General features: G+C 32.9%; 1 long non-coding RNA gene across 1 annotated transcript; it reads right to left on the reverse strand.

The window, feature by feature from the left end:
• Window positions 1-1,353: 1,353 nt before the first annotated feature.
• Window positions 1,354-2,445, reverse strand: LOC124629943. Its single transcript, XR_006984361.1, has 2 exons — window positions 1,826-2,445; window positions 1,354-1,524 (listed from the first exon to the last, which is right to left on the reverse strand). It is a non-coding gene; the product is annotated as an uncharacterized LOC124629943 (long non-coding RNA).
• Window positions 2,446-6,397: the final 3,952 nt, after the last annotated feature.

The following is a 6,397-nucleotide window of genomic DNA, read 5'->3' on the forward strand; positions in this document are numbered from 1 at the left end:
ACGTGGCACATGGATTCATGATGAAAACAATATGAATGAAATTTTTAATATACTTATCCTTTTACATTTGAGAGGAGACCTGTGCCCAGCAGTGGGACGATAAAAAGGTTGACCATGATGATGAAGTTTGCTGTTTATCAGTTAGACTTAGGCCTGTCATAAGCCATAGCCCAGGAATCCTTCCAAATTACCCAAAAAAATAAATTGTGGAATCAGGCGTTACTTTGCATTTGCATTTACGTCATAAAATGTCTGTCTCGCGGAAATTAACGCTACATACTATTTCAAATATTTTATATCCTACAATGTTAAAATTATCACGAAAACAAAGGTTCCAGAAAACTTCAAAAGTAGGCCGCGAAAATGTAACAGAGCTAAAAGCAGAAAGATTTTGTGGCACATACATTGATCGGAGCGACTCCGCGTAATCGAATATGAATAATTTATATATTTCCACAAAAGTATTGAGAAGCGATTGAAAGAAAGGGGTTACTGTAATGTGGGACGTGACTTTTGTTATATTTCTGAATTGTTAAATGTTTTAAGTTTATTTTAAGGGTCAAATTTTGGAATTTCTTTGATCAAAGTCATATTTCTATGGTTAATATAAGAGATTTAATATAGCTCCAGATCTTCTTTTGACCTTAATGACCTAGTATTAATTCTTGAAAATTCTAGTATTAAATAAAATTAAAATAAATTATAACAAACATTCGCCAATGATGATGGGCATTTTAAAACTAAGTTTTAAATCTAAAGGCGAATGGCAGGCTTGTATGGGACTTTCGTACCGCTAATAAAATTTCGTGTTTTGGGATATTTTTTGTTTTAATTGATGGGTAATATGATAGACAAGCCCTTTGTAAATTCTTAGATTTTTAGAACTTGGGAAGTAAAAGTTATAACCAGTTTTGTTTTTTAAGGTTATGTACCACAGTATACCCATATAAGTTGTTTTAGCTAGGTACATAAACATTGTTATGGGTTATAATTGGTGGGTAATATGATAGGCAAGCCCTTTGTAAATTCTTAGATTTTTAGAACTTGGGAAGTAAAAGTTATAACCAGTTTTGTTTTTTAAGGTTATGTACTACAGTGTACCCATGTAAGTTGTTTTAGCTAGGTACATAAACATTGTTATGGTAATGATAAAATAAATGTTCTACCTAGCTTGTCTCTTAATCTTGGGTGGGTTTTAGGTAGGTACGTACAATTAGGTAAATAGATAGATAGATAAGGATCGTACCCACTCAGTAGAGTGCATTTAGGAGATACCTGTCCAGCAGCGGACTGCAACAGTTTGATAATGGTCAAGTTCTCGGGTTTCGAGTGTGGTACAATAAAACAACTTTGTTTTTGTAGGAATACACATCTATTTTATTGTTCTTATAATTATTTAATCTATTCTTAGTATTATTTCATCAACATAGAAACTCATGTGCAGAAATACCCAGACCCAGAACAACTACTTGCAGATCATTCAAACATTTGTTCCGTGCGGCAAACATGGTCAGCAGGTGTTATCTGGAAAATATTTAAGTGATTTTGAGTATGATTCAACATTGCTTTAAATAACTATTTTAACAGTGTTACACAAACCAAGTTAGGCAAGTAAACAATACATGTAAGAGAATACATGTTAATGTACAAACACAACAATGTTTGTTATTTTTTCAAATAATGTTAAGATTAGTTTTAGGTACATTCATATTATTTTAGTATGAAATCGTGTAGTTTATATGGTGAGTCTACTTTTTAATACGTAAAAGTTCTCACTTCGTAACTGGCACACTCGTACGCAAAATGTTATTTGAAAACTACTTACATCTCTAGGATATGTCCACAGCCGAATAGTATTGACGATATCTTCACTCTCATCGGATAAAGCGTGCTTTCGTATTCGCGACAAGCGAACGTTGCAATTGATGCATTGCAAACTCATCATTTAAAGCACACACAACACAAGTAATAAAGCGTCCTTTCGCGAAAGTACTATCAACAGATAGAGTACGGAGGAGCAGTTCCTCGACTCAACGTAAAAATGACCAGATAATTTGCTTAAATTGCTCAGATGCAGTAACAAACCACAATCCAAAACAACAGCAAAGAACTGAACAGACACTGACAGACAGAGACTAGACTCTGAAAGATATCCGTTACCTGTCAATAAAATAATTGCCAATACAAAATAAAAACATTGATGATGAAAATAATTTATATAATTAAATTGTTAATTATTAAGATAGTATGCAATAATTATTCATTTTAAGGTATAATATGTAATTGGTTTATTATATTTACTGTTATTTCTATGTTTAAATAATTGGTTATCATTTCGAGCCTCGTGATAGTTTACAAATGGCAACTTCTAAAAACAGAACTACGTTTAGTTGCGTTTAGTTTAAGATTATATTACGTTTAATTACTTCAATCTTTTAATTGGTATAATTAATTAATCCGGAGTTCTAAAAATACTACACTAACATGAAAATAAATGACAGTTGCCTTAATAATTGGTACAAATTCTATAACTGAACAACGACAAAAATATGCGGTACGAAATCTGCCATTCTCCTTTACATTATTATTATATGTCTATATAATACTGACACACAAACACCAGACACACAAAACACGCATCCATCACCAAGCACGCAAGCGGGACCAGCCATCCAGGAACAGAACACACAGCAATAATCTAACACCGAACATTCGTCATCATCACAACCTAGAAGAGGAAGAAGAAGGATAAGAACAACGCAAACAAACACATCAACTACATAATACATACACATTATATAATAAATAATACATACAAAATACTTTTATAAAATCTAAATAAAAAGACTAGGAGGGACATAGGTATCTTTTTTTCTGCGGGCTGCGGAACGGGATACCTATTAAAACCGGCATAAAGTCGAGAAGGTCAAACCTACCCACAGTATTTAACAAATGGTTTACTAAAAACATTCATCGTATCCAGTTCAAATCTCACTGTCGTACAAACTTGTTAACAATTCAAGTAGACTCTAGTTTCTTTCCGCAGATTACGATGCAAGCTATTTTTTTACATCTTAAGAGAATAAACAAAATCTACTCGCCTCGTCCAATCCGTCGCGTTTTCTTTTACATAGCGTTGTGGCCATTACATTAGAGGAATAAAGTGATGCAATTAATCAAAATATCAAAATTTTATATTTTTTGTTTATGACTTATTAATTATATAAATATTAATTACTTACGCATTTTGTTAACCATATGAACAAAAATTTCCAGTAATACAAGTACCTACTACTATGGATTGAGGTACTGGATACCTGAACTCCAGTTGCTCAGTCCCATTTCTAACTACGGGCTATTTTGATTTAATACTCATCATCTTCGTCTTTTATTTATATTTTAATTGTCACCTATAAACTGATATTATATCCACTTTCTAGTTTCACTTCAAATGTTCTCATTTTATTTTCTTTTAAACCCAAAAATCCAGATACAGCAACCAAACACATAGCTTACCATGACCGCTTCCTCCAAAAAGACATAACAAAACCCAACCGCTGTCCTCATAGACTGAGTTTAAAGCGATCTTTTCTCAGATGCCAGTCACTATCTCCGCTTTTGTACCGAGTCTATTCAACGTCGACGGCTGAAGCACGGAATTGGACAGCCAAACCCAATTACCGTGGAACGTCCATGCTAGAGTTTTTATTTATGCACTGGTCCTTTGAAAAACGTGCCCCTGGATAATACAATAGTGTTGGAATATACGCACGATGTACGTATAATACCTCCCTTACAAATATCCAAGATTGTATAAAGCATACCTACTTCAATCATTCGTCAAACATTCAATCATTCAATGTTCACTTTAATCGTACGTTCTTACATTCGAAATATAACAGTCGTTCAGGATACATGTGTTTTCTTTGTCTCACCTGCACCCATATCCAACAGGTTATGGGCCCAGGCCGTTTTCTGTAGTTAAAAGTAATACAACAAAATTTTAAATTCAGTGAAAGAGTGTAAATTAAAATTGCATTAACAATGAACAAAATATCACATCTTATGACGGTGTTATTTCTGAGTTGCTAGGTGATGAGCAACTCAATATGGTTTCTGTGAAGACTACGCCTACTCGAACATGAATTGTATAATAATAATGAGACCCACACTCAAAATAAAAATAATTAGAGCTCTCGCTGTGGCGGCATATTGGGCTGACAAAGTGTAGTCTCACTATAAGACATGTCATCGACACGAAAGAAGAAGAATAAAAATAATTATCAACCAGAAAATTCAATGCATATAATATCAAAAATGTATTGTGATCATTGCGGACGTCGGAATAATTTCAAAAAGGACTGCCGTTACTTAAAGGGACTGCAGCAAAATAAATCAATGGGTGAACTTCAAAAGTCTGCCAATAACATTGAATACTGCAACAATGACCAGGGCAGTTTCGTTTTTATGATTTCATAATGTAAATTGTCTGCTAATTATGTAGAAAATAGCTAATACTGTTTATTTTCTTTTAGATTCTGGTGTGACAGATCATGATGACATATCATATTGACAAATCAAAAAAAAAAAAAAAAAATTAAATTAAAAGATTGACAATGTAAAAAGGTTTTAACCTCGTACGTCGAATTATCCACACCATTGAAGATCGGTGTTGCTAGGAAAGGAGTTTCAATCCTGGAGTTTGGTAAAGGGTAAGTCGAGGTAACAACATAAATTCAAGGATCAATTGATGACGTTTTATATTCACCGGAGGTACGTTATAATATGCCAAAAGACTGGTATGTCGGTAAATTTTTCAACATTTATGTTAAAAATAATAAATGTTTTATGACAGGTGAGAACATCAATCGATAATGTTTTTAGTATTACTTTTAAACAGTAATAATTCTCTGAGTAATTTAAATTTAGTTGAAGAGAATAACCAAGACTGTGTAAAAGAGTATAAATAATACGGCATAGTACTCACTTAAATAAACAGAAAAAAATTATGTTCAAATATGTAGTTGATGAAAATAATGTTTTTATTTGATAATTTGGTAATGCTGATGAATTATTTGAACCTTGCATACTTGGTAAAAACCATGTAGGTACTGTAGATAATAAGAACTATTTTGTTACTTTTATAGACAATTTTATACATTACAGTGTAATATTACACTGTTATATATATTTGATGTATGCTAAGTCAGAAGTGCTGAAATGTTTTCAAGATTTTGTTGCTAAAAGTGAAAACTTATTTAACCATAAAGTAAACTAATTTATATTGCGATAGTGGGCGAGAATATCTTTCTAATGAATTTAAAGATTATTATTGTGTTTGTAAGGAATTACTTAGGTACTGTTTAACAGTATCGAATAGCCACAACAAAATGGTGTCGAGGAGCGTATGAATCGTACGTTAACCGAAATGGCTCGACCATTGGTTACAAGTGCGAAATTATATAAAATATTCTGGGATGAAGCTATATTAATATACATATTTAACAAATAGACTACCCACAAAAGCGCTCGCCAATAATAAAACACCATACGAAACATGACACAATCAATACCGAAAATACGAAACCGAAAATAAGTCATTCAAGACATTTAAAATAATGATGATGATTCGGTTCAACATGTTCATGATAAAACTAAAGCCTCGAAATTTGACGAAAAGTCATTTAAAGCCATATTAGTTGGTTACGACCAAAATGGTTACAAACTATTTACCTAATACAGAAAATAACCAATTCCCTATTGCGAGGGATGTTGATTTGATGAAAGAAAGTGCTTGCGGCACTAATAACCGCGTAGACAAGCACTGCCACAATCATCTGTCCAAGATGCTCTGTGGCCAATGATGATGATGATTTGATGAGTTGTATTTCTATAATACCTGTTCAAATTCCCGCCTAAATTAACAAGCACGATAACGACGATAAATCGGCAAAGTTAATAGGCAACAAACACAAACATAATCATTCCCCTGATAATAGCTTAGAAGCTGGACCTTCATCTAGCAAACTGAGACGTAATACAAATAATTCTCAAAGTACCCCAATAGATTATAAAAGGATTGATGACCCATTTTTGCTTATCGCTCACAACTGTTCAATCACTACCATGCACCTATTGTGACATTTTTAGTGGGGATGATTCTAGTATACATATGTTGAAAACCACAAAAAGTGAAATAGAGTCTAATCATAGAAATAATACTTGGACTCTCATAGCAAGACCTAAAAATTTTAACATAAAAAGCTCAAATTGGGTATGTACAATTAAAAATAACGAGTTGGGTAAACCTACATGGTATAAAGCCCGATTAGTAGCTCGTGGTGTCACTCAACAATGCTTACAAGATTATAACGAAACGTTGACTCCAGTAGCTCAA

The sequence above is a fragment of the Helicoverpa zea genome, chromosome 4, assembly GCF_022581195.2.
Source record: "Helicoverpa zea isolate HzStark_Cry1AcR chromosome 4, ilHelZeax1.1, whole genome shotgun sequence".
Lineage (NCBI taxonomy): Eukaryota > Metazoa > Arthropoda > Insecta > Lepidoptera > Noctuidae > Helicoverpa > Helicoverpa zea.